Source organism: Phyllobates terribilis, unplaced genomic scaffold, assembly GCF_046119375.1.
Source record: "Phyllobates terribilis strain yellow unplaced genomic scaffold, ASM4611937v1 Scaffold_3__8_contigs__length_932513732, whole genome shotgun sequence".
NCBI lineage: Eukaryota > Metazoa > Chordata > Amphibia > Anura > Dendrobatidae > Phyllobates > Phyllobates terribilis.
The window spans coordinates 647,730,592-647,745,560 of NW_027362763.1; the positions used below are offsets into that span (position 1 = coordinate 647,730,592).

At 48.0% G+C, this 14,969-nt stretch overlaps 1 protein-coding gene across 9 annotated transcripts in view; it reads right to left on the reverse strand.

The window, feature by feature from the left end:
- The window catches only part of LOC141257273 (phosphofurin acidic cluster sorting protein 2-like), a 552,835-nt gene that overhangs the window by 442,873 nt on the left and 94,993 nt on the right, over positions 1 to 14,969 (reverse strand). The gene's annotated exons all lie outside the window — the stretch shown is intronic.

Consider the following 14,969-nt stretch of genomic DNA (forward strand, 5'->3'; position numbering starts at 1 on the left):
CAGATAGGGGGAAGGCTTTCTTACTTCTTCCCTGCCTGGGGAGGCATTTCAGCCAGTAACTAGATCCTCAACCTGATTAGATCAGGACTGAGATTAGAGTTCCAGTTGGTTCCACAACAAAGATTTGTGTTGACCCCTTCTTGTTCCTCCCTGAGAGAGCAGTTGGCTCTGCAAACAGAAGTCCTGAGCCAAGTTGAAAAGGCCGTCCTGGAAGTCCCAGAGTCTGAAAAAGGGAAGGGGTTCTACTCCCCCCTCTCTCTAATGACCAAACTAGACCGCTCCTTCAGAACCATTGGTAATCTGAAAGTTCTAAATAAGTTCCTGAAAGTGCAGTCCTTTAAAATGGAATCTATCAAATCAACAATAAAATTGCTTTTTCCTGGTTGTTTCATTGCGGTCCTGGATTTAAAAGACGCGTATTATCAAGTGCCCATACATGTGGAACATCGGAGATACCTTAGAGTAGCAATAGTCAATTACAGGGTAGTTAGGCACTTTCAATTCAGGGCCCTCCCATTTTGGCTGGCAGTAGCCTCTAGGGTATTTATGAAGGTAGTGGCGGAAGTCATGGCTCATCTCCGAGAAAGGGATATCTTAATCAACCCTTATGTAGACGATTTCCTGTTGGTGTTGAAGTCTGTCCACCAGTGAAAAATCACAGAGAAGAAGTAATGACTGCCCTAGGAGGCCTGGGCTAGTTGTTGAATCTAAAAATATCCATATTAGCGCCCTTGAAAGTTCAGCAGTTTCGTGGGATCATGGTGGATTCAGAGGTGCAGGAATGTCACCTCCTAGTTTCTAAAATAGAGAAGATCCAGTGCCAGGTGAAAAAAGCTATGAGTCTCCTCCTTGTGTCTTAGGGGTGCAATGTTCCTGCTTGGTATTTTGACCTCATGCTTTCCGGCAGTTTTATCGGCACAATTCCATTCCAGGGTTCTGCTATGGGATGCGTTATACAACAAGTTTTCCCTTAGGGGGCACTTGGAGGGTAAAGTGATGTTGTCCCCATGGTCAGAACAATCCTTTCGGTGGTGGTTAGATGAATCAAACCTGTCCAGGGGGGTTCCCTGGGTGGTTAATATCACCTGAATAGTCACCACAGATGCAAGTCCCACAGAGTGGGGGACGCATCTAGGAAGGGAGGTGGTCCAGGGGATCTGGACTAAGAGTTAGAAAGCCATTTCTTCTAATGCAAAAGAGTTACTGGCCCACTAGAGTGGGCTGTAAGCAAGTTCCTTGTATCCCTACAGGGCCAGAATGTTAAGATCCTAACCGACAATCGAGTGTCTGTGGCTTACATAAATCGCCAGGGGAGAACTCGGTCAAAAACGTTGATGAGATTCGCTTGTTTCAGATAGCGGATGAGCATCTCCTCTCCCTGACAACCCAACATATAAGAGGGAAGGAAAATACCAAAGTGGACTTCCTAAGCCGCAATTCTATGAGACAGGCAGAATGGGTGCTGGATCAAGATATCTTCACACAGATAGTTCGGATGTGGGGTCTCCCAGTGGTAGATCTGTTTGCCACAAAACTAAACCGGAAGGTGATGAGTTCTGTTCCCTAAACCTCAGAGAAGATCCCTTAGATTTGTAGATGCTCTCCTGATTCCCTGGGATTTCAGCCTGGCGTACGCCTTCCCTCCAGTATCACTGACTCCCATAGTCATAAGAAAAATCAGGGAAGACAGGGCTAGAATCGTGCTTATTGCCCCCTTCTGTCCCAAGAGGCCTTGGTTCTCGTGTCTGAGAATTACGTCAGTGTCCGATCCGTGGGTTCTACCAGAGATCCTGAACCTCCTTTTCCAAGGGCCGATATACCATCCACAAGCAACCAGCCTCCACTTGATGGCGTGGAACTTGAAAGGACAATGTTAAGAGGTTTTTCCCCCCATCTCATATCCACTCTGCTTCAGATAAGGAAACCAGTCATGACATGGATATTTGCTAGAACTTGGAGAAAGTTTTTATCCTTTTTCAGGTTCTAGGGTGGAAGAGGGGACACCAGAAGGAAAGATTATGGAGTTTTTACAGAAGGGCCTTAAGTTAGGGTTGTCCACCAGGACCTTAAAAGTACAGGTATAGGCTCTCGGGGCTCTGTATAGCTGTGATTTGGCGGAAAATTATTGGGCATCATGGTTTATTAAAGCATCTTTAAGATCTAGGCCCATTTCTAAGGTAAACTTAGTACCATGTGACTTAATTTTGGTCATAACAGCCTTAACTGACACACGCTGTTTGTACCCTTAGATTCAGCAACCCTTAACGTTCCCTTTCCCTCAAAACAGCCCAGCTAGTAGCATTAACTTCAGCCAGAAGACTTAGTGATATTTAAGCTCTTTCTATAGCCCCGTTATTTACCCAGATCCTAGATGACAGAGTAAACTTTAAACCAGATCCGGCGTACCTTCCTGAGGTAGCAAGTCGATTCCATAGGGTATAGGAAGTCGTTCTTCCCTCCTTTCGTTCTGATCCATAGAACCAGGAGGAGAAAAAATTGCAGACTTTGGATGTTAGGAGATGTGTGATCAGATACCTGTCAGCTACTTAGGACTTTAGAAAGGATAGATCATTGTTCGTGTCATTCCAGGGTTCTATGAAAGGGTGTAGGGCCTCAAAACCCACCGTTGCTAGGTGGATTAGAGAATCCATTTCTCTAGCCTACTCAACAAGTGCCAAGGAAGTGCCGGAAGGTCTAAAGGTTCATTCCACTAGGGCCGTGCCAACCTCCTGGGCAGAGAAAGCGGATGTCTAGATAGAAGAGATTTGTAAGGCTGCTACCTGGTCCTCTCCTTCTACATTCTATAGACACTATAGGTTAGATAAGGGTGTGTCTGCCCATCTCACCTTTGAGAGAAGGGTGCTCCAGGCTGTGATCCCTCTCTAGATTATTTGGTCTCTGTAATTCTCTCATGGTGCTGTCATGGGAGATCAATAAAGTCTTAGTTACTGTGACGCAGTGACCGGGATCGTATACGAGGGGCGTTATATACCCCCAGAATGTGTGCAGAGACCTATTAAAACCATTGGAGTGCATTGCAGTCACAAACTCACCTGCGGCTGCAATGCAGGAATGAAGGTGACATTGACCTGGTCAGACTACCTGGCTAAGGCAGATTAAGTAAAACCCGACAGGGCCTTCATTTCTTGGAGGAGGCTACAGGAAGGCAGTGGGGCGGCCTCCTCCCTCCAACCCGGGTTTTCCAGTGGCTCTTGCCAAAGGTCCTTTAAAAACCCTGCACTAAGGATTAGTGTTGTTCAGTGTTGGGACCTGCTAGGAGCACAGCAGGGAAGCTCGGCGGATCTGTGATCAGCTGAACCCCCGCCTGGGAAGGCTCTGCACTTGTCAGGCTCTGAGCGGACCGGTGCGGCCATTGCCCCCGGCAACCATTGTGTATGGACTTGTGTTAACGTGGCTGCGAACCGGAGGACTTTCTGTTAACCCATGAGTGCTGAATAAAGCTGTTTATGTTGGACTTGCTTGGGTCACGGCCTCAGTTACTGCACGTTGTGAACACCGCCGCCTTACAGCTTGGTAGAGAATGCAGGCAGTGTGACTGAGGCATAACCCACCGGCAGCTGCATGACCACAATCCGGCCAGCCACCTTTCAGCCTAAACCTGTGGACAAAATGGAGGAGCTATTATGGCAACTGGTCGTCACGCAGCGGCAGCAACAGCAAACCAATGAGCTGATCGTGCAGCAGCTCACAGCCCTGCGGGAGACGCCGACGGCACCAGCTCCGGAACGTCGAGAGGCCCGGGACAAGGTTCGCTCCGCGTTGAGGAAGATGGGACCGGAGGACGACATGGAAGCCTTCCTGACCATTTATGAGCACACAGCAGAGCGGGAAAACCTACCAGCCGGCCAGTGGGCGGAAGTGGTGGCTCAGTTTTTGGTCGGCGATGCCCAGAAGGCCTACTTCAACCTCAGTCGGAAGGAGGCCCAGGACTACCAGAGGCTCAAAGGTGAGATCCTTGCCCGACTGGGGGTCAATACGTACGAGAGAGCTCAGCGCGTGTTTTCATGGGCCTATGTGGAGACCCAACCCACCCGGTCTCAGGCCTATGACCTTTTGCAGCTGGTCAAGAGGTGGCTCCAGCCTGAGTCTTTGACTCCAGCCCAGATGGTGGAGAGGGTGGTGGTCGACCGGCTGGTGAGGACTCTTCCGGCCGCTATCCAAAGCTGGGTGGGGCAAGGGGACCCTGGCACCCTCGACCAGGTGGACTCAGGACTTTATCCGAGACTCTGCCCCCTCGCGGCTGTCACGCCGATCCCTGCCAACCCAGGAACCGGGTAAGGGGTCGCATCCCTCTGCTGAGGACAGTCAGCGCCATACCCGTGCTGAAGGGGTAACCCAGAGTCAGAGTGGCAGGAGAAATGTTCCCTCCCAAATGGTCATAAGACCGAACAGTACCTCCACCATTAGGTGCTGGCGGTGTCAGGGGCCGGGACATGTGGTTGCTAACTGCCCCCTGACTACGGAGCCCATGGACTGCGGATATAACCACCGGGTCTCAATGTACGCCCAGACTGTCTGCACTGTGAGCGCCGACCCCCCTGGACAGTGAACCCCAACTGTGCCAGGTACTGGTTAATGGGTACCCCACAGAGGTCCTCCTAGACTCGGGGAGCCTAGTGACTTTGGTACATGGGTCGCTAGTGGCAGGAGACAACCCCAGTGGACGGACAGTCGGGGTTGTGTGTATCCATGGGGACCTCCCAGAGTACCCAACCGCAGAGGTAGTTTTGTCCACGCCATGTGGAGACATAAAACATGTGGTGGGGGTGGTAAAAACTGTTTCCTATGGGACTGTGTTGGGAAGAGACTTGCCCCGGTTCTGGAAAAACAAAATCCACTCTCCCCCGGTAAAATTTATTACAGGCGCTGTACCGGACGAACCCGAGTCAGGGGTACCTGCCGTAGGGGTGTCCAACCTAGGGACAGAGTGTGACCCCGATAGGCTTTCCCTTAGAGGTGCTGGCAGGAGAGGTCGAGGAGACCCCATCGATCCCCGAGCTGGAAGTGTCCCAGGGCACGTTAGGGACAGCTCAGCTACAGGATCCCACCCTGACTCGGGCGCGGGAAAGGGTGTTAGAGGTAAATGGCGTAGCTCAACAGCCCGGTGCAGATACTGTGTTTCCACGCATGGTAGTCAACAGTGAGTTGCTCTATAGAGTAAATAAAATCAGGGACGAGGTCGTGGAACAGTTGACAGTACCTCAGTCGTACCGTCGGGCGGTTCTGGAGATGGCACACACACACCTGCTGGGTGGACATTTAGGGGTTAAAAAGACGCAAGAGCGTATCTTTCAGCGGTTCTTTTGGCCGGGGATTTACGCGGAGGTCCAAAAGTACTGCGAATCCTTCCCCGAATGTCAGTTGACCACACCCACCGCAAGTTTCCGTAGCCCATTGGTACCCCTGCCAGTGATAGAGGTACCTTTTGAACGGATTGCTATGGACTTGGTAGGGCCCATTGTAAAATCCGCTCGTGGCCACCAACATATACTGGTGGTCGTCGACTATGCCACCAGGTACCCGGAGGCTATACCGCTACGCCACACCTCAGCAAAACTGATTGCACGGCAGCTGTTTGCCATGTTCTGTCGCCTTGGACTACCTAAAGATAGCCTGACGGATCAATGGACCCCTTTTTATGTCCAAAGTGATGAGGGAACTGTGCAAACTGCTAAAAATTAAACAATTGCGCACCTCGGTGTACCACCCTCAAACCGACGGGCTAGTAGAACGGTTCAATAAAACCCTCAAGTCCATGTTAAAAAAGGTGGTTTCTAAGGACGGAAGGGATTGGGACATGTTGCTAACGCTATTTGATGTTCGCCGTCCGTGAGGTACCCCAGGCTTCCACAGGGTTCTCTCCCTTTGAGTTATTGTACGGCAGACACCCTAGGGGTCTGTTGGATGTAGCCAACGAGATGTGGGAACAAGAGCCGACTCCACATAGGAGTATAATTGAACACGTGGCTAGTATGCAGGACCGGATCGCGGCGGTCATGCCCATTGTGAAAGAACATCTGTTAGTACTGGTGTTAGTACTGGTAGCCACTGTCGAGAGTAAGCTCATGGCCAAGTGGCAAGGGCCATATGAAGTCCGAGAAAAGGTGGGGGAGGTAAATTACCGGGTGTATCAGCCCGGAAGGAGGAAACCTGAGCAGCTTTACCATGTAAACGTGCTAAAGCCTTGGAAAGATCGAGAGTGTTTAGTTACAGACGTCACCCCCGGGCATATCACCAGAGAGTTCTCTACCTTCAGCCAGGGAAGTGTCCTGGGGAGAGGTCAGAATAAGTGATGCTCTCACTAAACAGCAGCGACGGGAGGCTCGCTCACTGGTGCAGCAGAATACCGACGTGTTCTCAGAGCTAGCGGATAGGACTACGGTTCTCCAACATGACATTGTCACTGAACCTGGGGTAAGGGTACGAATGAGACTGTACCGGTACCCAAAGCTCGGAGGCAAGCCATCACGGCTGAGGTAAAACAAATGCTTCAGTTAGGCATCATAGAGGAATCACGGAGTGAGTGGGCTAGCCCCATCGTACTGATTACGAAACCAGACGGATCGTTACACTTCTGTAATGATTTCCGAAAACTAAATGAAGTGTCGAAGTTTGACCTTTATCCAATGCCCAAGGTGGACGAGCTGATTGAGAGACTGGGGCAGGCCCAATACTTTACCACGCTCGATCTCACCAAGGGTTACTGGGAGGTACCTCTCACAAAATCGGCGAAGGGAAAGACCGCCTTCATAACTCCTGGAGGGTTTATATCACTATGTGGTCTTACCTTTTGGGTGACATGGGGCCCCGGCTACATTCCAGAGGTTGATGTACATAGTGCTCAAGCCTCATCAGGAGTATGCGTCCGCGTAGCTAGATGATATTATCATCTTTAGCACCGACTGGCATACGCATCTATCCCAGGTACAAGCGATGCTGGATTCTCTCAGAGCCGCGGGGTTAACGGCAAACCCAAAAAATGTGCGATAGGGCTAGAGGAAGCCCGATATTTGGGGTATCTGATTGGCCGAGGAGTTATCAAGCCCCAAATCAGTAAAGTTGAGGCAATAAAAAATTGGCCTAAACCATCAAGTACAAAGCAGGTGAGGGCGTTCCTTAGCATCCTTCGGTATTACCGCCGGTATATACCTAATTTTGCTGGGAGAACGGCAGCCCTGACCGATCTCTTGAAAGGAAAAAAATCGGCAACGATTCGGTGGAACCCTCGGGCAGAAGAAGCCTTTCAGTCCATGAAGTTGGCCCTGTGTGGACAGCCAGTCCTCATCAGCCTCAACTTCAAGGAAACCTTCATTGTACAGACAGATGCCTCGGAGGTAGGCCTAGGGGCGGTATTGTCACAAAAAGTGAATGGTGAAGAGCACCCGGTCACCTACTTGAGTAGAAAACTTGTCCCGGCAGATAAAAATTATAGCGTGGTAGAGAAGGAGTGTTTGGCTATTAAATGGGCCTTGGAATCGCTACGTTATTATTTACTCGGGCGTCAATTCCGCTTGGTGACAGACCACTCGCCCTTGGTATGGACAAGGAATGCCAAGGAGAGGAATGCGCGAGTCACCAGGTGGTTCCTGTCACTGCAAAATTTCAGTTTCTCTGTAGAACATCGCCCTGGGAAGTCACAGGCAAACGCGGATTCCTTGTCCCAGGCAACCTGTATGGTGTTCAACCCCACAAGTTTGAACAGAGGGGGGGGATATGTGAGGCAGTGCCCGGGATCATATACGAGGGACGTTATATATCCCCCAGAATGTGCACAGAGACCTATTAAATCCATTGGAGTGCATTGCAGTCACAAACTCAGCTGCGGCTGAAATGCAGGAATGAAGGTGAGCATTGACCCGGTCAGGTTATCTGGCTAACAACAACAGTAACAAATAAAATGACGGCACTTCCACTATAAGAAATAGGTGTGAACAGGTGCTTACAAAGAGGAGCTACCTCCGTACACAATGAAAAAACAAAGTAGCACTCTGTAACACTGAGTATGTGAATATGAAGTATGAAATATGAATAGCATTACTGCTGTAGAAAATTAATGAAAATTTTGTGAAAGATAGTAAACACCTGTTCACACCTATTTCTTATAGTGGAAGTGCCGTCATTTTATTTGTTACTAGATTTAAGCTTTGACTGAGCACTCCACCCCCATGCCGCAGGTGGTTTTAATTGCATCAGGATCTTACATTCCCACACATAAGCAGACGGATGTCCCTTAGAGAGGTATTCACATTGTTAGGTCCTGACATCGAGAAACGTCTTATCGCAGCTGTCAGGTACACATGAATTGGCCAATTTATGCGCTAAGATTTCTCATTTATTTCTATGTTCTACAGCAGTAATGCTATTCATATTTCATACTTCATATTCACATACTCAGCGTTACAGAGTGCTACTTTGTTTTTTCATTTCAGGCTATCTGGCTAAGGCAGATTAAGTAAAACCCGGCAGGGACTTCATTTCTTAGTAGTTCTCCAGATTGGTATGCTACACACAGAGGAGATCTCCCTCTACGTGCTGTCAAGCCTCTCTAATCCTTTGCCTTATTTGTCATTTCCCCATAATTTAACCTGATGAAGGCAGCAGACTGCTGCAGAAACGCGTCGTGGGCATAAGAGTGTCTAAATAAAGAGGTTCGTTTCTTTTAAGTAATCTGTCCAGGTGCTTAATTCAGTGTCCGGTGCCCGAATTGACCACAATATTTTGCACATTGTCTCTCATCCTTTGCTGCTGGAACTGCCTTGGCTTCAGAGACATGAGCCAGCTTGGAGAGGTCGTCCTGGGCAAAAATCCTTCCTCTCCATCCCTGACTCTGTCTGAATCATAGAATCATAGAATGGTAGAGTTGGAGGGACCTCCTGTGTCATCTGGTCCAACCCCCTGCTCAAAGCAGGATTCACTAAATCATCTCAGACAGATGTCTGTCCAGCCTCTGTTTGAAGACGTCCATTGAAGGGGAACTCACCACCTCTCGTGGCAGCCTGTTCCACTCATTAATCACCCTAACTGTCAAAAAGTTTTTTCTAATATCTAATCTGTGTCTCCTCCCATTTAGTTTCATCCCATTGCTTCTAGTCTTTCCTTGTGCAAATGAGAATAAAGATGATCCTTCTACAATGTGACAGCCCTTGACATATTTGTAGACAGCTATTAAGTCTCCTCTCAGTCTTCTTTTTTGCAAGCTAAACATTCCCAAATCCTGCAACCGTTCCTCATAGGACATAGTTTGAAGACCAGTCACCATTCTGGTCGCTCTTCTCTGAACTTGCTCCAGTTTGTCTATGTCTTTTTTAAAATGTGGTGCCCAAAACTGTACACAGTATTCCAGATGAGGTCTGACCAAAGAGGAGTAAAGACCGATAATGACTTCACGTGATCTAGACTGTATGCTTCTGTTAATACATCCCAGAATTGTATTTGCCTTTTTTGCTGCTGCATCACACTGTTGACTCATGTTCAGTCTATGATCTATTAGTATACCTAAGTCTTTTTCACATGTACTGTTGCTTAGCTCTATTACTCCCATTCTGTATATGCTTTTTTCATTTTTATTGCCCAGATGTAGTACTTTGCATTTTTCCCTGTTAAAAACCATTCTGTTGTTTGCTGCCCACTGCTCCAGTTTATTTAGGTCTTTTTGAATCCTCTCTCTCTCTTCTCTAGTATTAGCTATCCCTCCTAGCTTTGTGTCATCAGCAAATTTAATCAGTTTACCCTCAATTCCTTCATCTAAATCATTGATAAAGATGTTGAACAATACAGGTCCCAGGACGGATCCCTGTGGTACCCCACTTGAGACATTCATCCAGCTGGATGTGAAGCCATTTACAACCACCCTTTGAGTCCGATCACTAAGCCAGTTATGAATCCACCTAACAGTTGCCTGGTCCATTGCATACTTGGTCATTTTTTCAATAAGGATGGTGTGAGATACTTTGTCAAATGCTTTGCTGAAGTCAAGATATACTATATCTACAGCATTTCCCTGATCCACCCAGTCAGTGATTCTGTCATAGAAGGAAATTAAGTTAGTCTGACATGACTTGTTAGTTACAAACCCATGCTGACTCTGGTTAATCACTTCATTCTTATCCATGTACTTACATACATGTTGTTTAATAATTTGTTCAAAGATCTTTCCTGGTATAGAAGTCAGACTCACCGGCCTATAGTTCCATGGGTCCACCTTCTTCCCCTTTTTGAAGATAGGAACAACATATGCTCTTCTCCAGTCTTCTGGGACTTCTCCTGTTCTCCAAGAATTTTCAAAGATTATGGAGAGTGGTTCTAAAATTTCTTCTACGATCTCCTTCAGTACTCTGGGGTGTAATTCATCTGGACCTGGAGACTTGAACTCATTTATGTTAGCTAAATATTCCCTCACAATCTTTCTGTTTACAGATAACTTGGATTCTTCTATTCCTTTGAAAGGACAGTGAAGATCAGTTGATGTTACATTTTCTTTCTGAGAGAAAACAGATGCAAAATAGGAATTAAAAAGTTCGGCCTTCTCAACATCCTCTCTTACCATTTCTCCATTTTCATCCTGTAAAAATCCTATAGCATCTTTGACTTTTCTTTTACTTTTGACATACCCCCAAAATCCTTTTTTATTGCTTTTGACATCTCTTGCAAGCCTTAATTCATTGTCAGCTTTAGCTAACCTGATACGTGTCCTGCAGGATCTGCAGACTGCATTATAATCTTCTTTAGATATGCCTCCCTCTTTCCATTTAATAAACATTTCTTTCTTTCTTTTTAGCATGTGTTTAAGTTCTGTGTTCATCCATCCTGGTTTCCTTAAATGCTTCCCATTCTTCCTACTTTTCGGGATTGTTAACGATTGTGCTTTGAGAATCTCATTTTTAAAAATTTCCCATCCTTCCTGGACATTTTTGTCCTTAAGGACATCCAGCCATTGGATCCCTCCTATTCTCTTTCTGAGTCTCTTAAAATCTGCCTTTCTAAAATCTAACCTTGAAGTTTGAGTCTTCACATATCTTCCTCCTCTAGTTATCCAAAATTCTATAATAGCATGATCGCTGCCTCCTAGGGTCCCAGCCACCTTTACCTCCTCAACCATTTCCTCCCTGTTTATAAGGATTAGATCCAAAGTAGCAGATCCCCTTGTTTTCTCCCCTGCATCGATAACCTGTGGTAAGATACATTTTTTAGAGACTGCCTATCTGGATTCCGGTGCCGCTGGGAATCTTATTCAACAGGCCATTGTGGAGCAGTATCAGATTCCCATGCAACGTCTTTCGGATCCATTGGCGGTTTCTTAGGTGGTTGGGAGGCCTCTTTCCAAGTCCATCATGTTTGTCACTGAGCACGTAGTTCTCCAGATTGGTATGCTACAGACGGAGGAGATCTCCCTCTACGTGCTGTCCAGCCTCTCTCATCCTTTGCTGCTGGGACTGCCTTGGCTTCAGAGACATGAGCCAGTTTTGAATTGGAGGTCGGGAGAGGTGCTCCGCTGGGGCCAGGAGTGCCACAAGATCTGCTTGGTTCCTGTCTGTCCTACCCAACCTTCGTCCACTCCAGCTAATTTTCCTGGCTTGCCAGCATCCTACTGGTCATACGCTGACGTCTTCGACAAGAAGGATGCTGAGACACTTCCTCCTCACAGGCCGTATGACTGTCCTATTGATCTCATTCCTGGTGCCTCGCCACCCTGAGGTCGAATTTACCCCTTGTCGTTGGCCGAGACCAGTACCAAGTCCGAATACATTGAGGAGAATCTCGCTAAGGGATTTATTCAGAAATCTACCTCTCCGGCTGGAGCAGGATTCTTTTTCGTAAAGAAGGATGTCTCTCTTCGCCCTTGTATCGACTATAGGCGTCTAGATCAGATTGCCATAAAAAAAAAGTATCCTCTGCCTCTCATCTCCGAGTTGTTTGGTCGCCTCAAGGGCGCCAATGTCTTTACTAAGCTCGATCTCAGTGGCGAGAGAAATATGTTTTCGAATAGACATACCTTCCCTTTCTGGGGTATATAATCTCAGAGACTGGGCTCATGATGGATCCCGAGAAGATGTCTGCTGTCCTTAAGTGGCCCCGACCTGAGGGATTGAAGGCTACACAGCGGTTTCTGGGATTCACTAATTATTATCGCCTGTTCATTCCTCATTTTTCCTCGTGGACTGCTCCCATCTCTGCCTTGACCTGCAAAGGGGTCAATCCCAAGGAATGGATTCCAGAAGCGGAAGAAGCCTTCGTGTGCTTGAAACAAGCCTTCTCTGCTGCTCCGGTGATTCATCATCCTAACTGTAACAAGCAGTTCTTCCTCTGGGGCCGGGGCAGTTCTCACCCAGAAATCCTCGTATGGACGAATGGTGATCTGCGGATTCTTTTCCAAGTTCTTCTCGCCCTTGGAACGCAACTATTCCATTGGAGATCGGGAACTGCTGGCCATCAAACGGGCACTGGTAGAGTGGCGGTTCCTACTGGAGGGGGCCCTGCATCCAGTGGTCATCTACATGGACCACAAGAATCTCACCTACTTGCAGTCAGATGGTCCCTATTTTTTGCCCGCTTCCATTTCATTCTCCACTTCCGGCCGGGGGATAAGAATATCAAGGCAGAAGCGCTCTCCAGATCATTTCTGTCGACTGACCAAGGGGAGGAGCCTCAACACATCATTGAGTCCTCTAAAATAATTACTGTTGCTCCGTTTGATCTGTCTCATCTTCCCCCTGGTAAAACTTTCATGGCGGCTCCGGATAGGAAGAGGGTCCTGCTCTGGGGCCATAAGTCTAAACTGGCAGGCCACGCCAGACGGAGGAAAATGTCCCTGCTTATTTCCCGACATTACTGGTGGCCGGCCCTAAGCAAGGATGTTGCGGATTTTGTCTCTGCCTGCCTGAAACAGAAGCATACAGTCTAGATCACGTGAAGTCATTATCGGTCTTTACTCCTCTTTGGTCAGACCTCATCTGGAATACTGTGTACAGTTTTGGGCACCACATTTTAAAAAAGACATCGACAAACTGGAGCAAGTTCAGAGAAGAGCGACCAGAATGGTGACTGGTCTGCAAACCATGTCCTATGAGGAACGGTTGCAGGATTTGGGAATGTTTAGCTTGCAAAAAAGAAGACTGAGAGGAGACTTAATAGCTGTCTACAAATATGTCAAGGGCTGTCACATTGTAGAAGGATCATCTTTATTCTCATTTGCACAAGGAAAGACTAGAAGCAATGGGATGAAACTAAATGGGAGGAGACACAGATTAGATATTAGAAAAAACTTTTTGACAGTTAGGGTGATTAATGAGTGGAACAGGCTGCCACGAGAGGTGGTGAGTTCCCCTTCAATGGACGTCTTCAAACAGAGGCTGGACAGACATCTGTCTGAGATGATCTAGTGAATCCTGCTTTGAGCAGGGGGTTGGACCAGATGACCCAGGAGGTCCCTTACAACTCTACCATTCTATGATTCTATGATTCTATGAAACAAGACGCCTAGGCAACTTCCAATGGGTCGATTGCTTCCTTTACCAGTGCCTTCCGCTCTGTGGCAGCATATCGCGATGGATTTCATCACGGATCTTCCTGTATTGGCCGGATGTATTGTCATTTGGGTGGTTGCTGACCGCTTCTCCAAGATGGCTCACTTCATTCCTCTAACCGGTCTACCCTCTGCGCCAGAGCTTGCTAAAGTGTTCTTTCTGCACATCTTCCGTCTCCATGGCCTACCTCTTCATATTGTCTCAGATAGAAGGGGTCCAGTTTACTTCACGCTTCTGGAGAGCCATGTGTAAGCTGCTAAAAGTTTCATTAGACTTCTCTTCGGCTTATCATCCACAGTCTAATGGCCAGGTTGAGCGTATCAATCAGATCCTCACTAGCTTTCTTCGGCACTTCGTCAACGCACACCATAGCAACTGGATGGAACTCCTGCCTTGGGCCTAATTTTCCTACAATACTCATGTGAGTGAGTCCTCTGCCAAGTCTACGTTTTTTGTGGTATATGGTCAGCATCCTAATATTCCGTTTCCTGTTTCCACTTCTGTTGATAATCCCGCCGCGGAGTCTCTTGTTAAAGACTTTTCTGTGATCTGGGAGGACACTAAGTCTTCATTGCTACAGTCCTCTGAGCGGAGACATGCAGACAAGAGACGTCTGGATCCGCTGGTACTTCGTCCGGGCGACAAGGTTTGGTTTTCATCCAAATATGTTCGCCTCATGATACCCTCATACAAGTTGGCTCCACGGTTCATCGGTCTTTTCGAAATTGAGTCGAATCAATCCGGTGGCGTACAAGTTGAACCTTACTGCCTTGTTACGGATCCCCAATTCCTTTCATGTGTCTCTCCTCAAGCCTGACGCCCTCAATTCCTTCAGGTACCACTCCTGCTCCAGTCTCCGCTGAGGACGTTTTTGAGGTAGAGAACATTCTGGCTACCAAGAGGATAAGAGGAAAGACTTTCTTTCTTGTGGATTGGAACGGGTTTGGTTCTGAGGAGAGATCTTGAGAGCCCAGGGAGAACATTCATACTCCCCTTCTTCTGAAAAAATTTCTTGCGGGCTTGAAGAAGAGGGGGTGTAAAGGGGGAGGTACTGTAATGTCGGCGTCTCTGCCTCCTGCCCGACAGAAACGACGCTCCCCTTACCGCCGCGACCCTGGTTCAGCTTCTCCTGCTCCCACGCCATGACTGCCAGGGGTGCGCGAACTGCGCGCAGATCCCTGGATACTGCTCTTAGAGCACGCGCGTGCTCGCTCCGTTTCCTAAAGGGGCCGCGCACGCCATCCTAAAATGTCCCCGGCCAATGGCCAGACGACATCTGCTATATAAGACACCTCCTCCAAAATGGAGGTGCCTGCGCAATGTAGTTTGTTTTCTAACACTCTCTCCAGCCCTCAGGTCCCAGTGCTTGTCCGCCAGCCTGTCTATCTGCCGTGCCTGTCTGCTCCGGCTGCTAGTCCCGTGGGG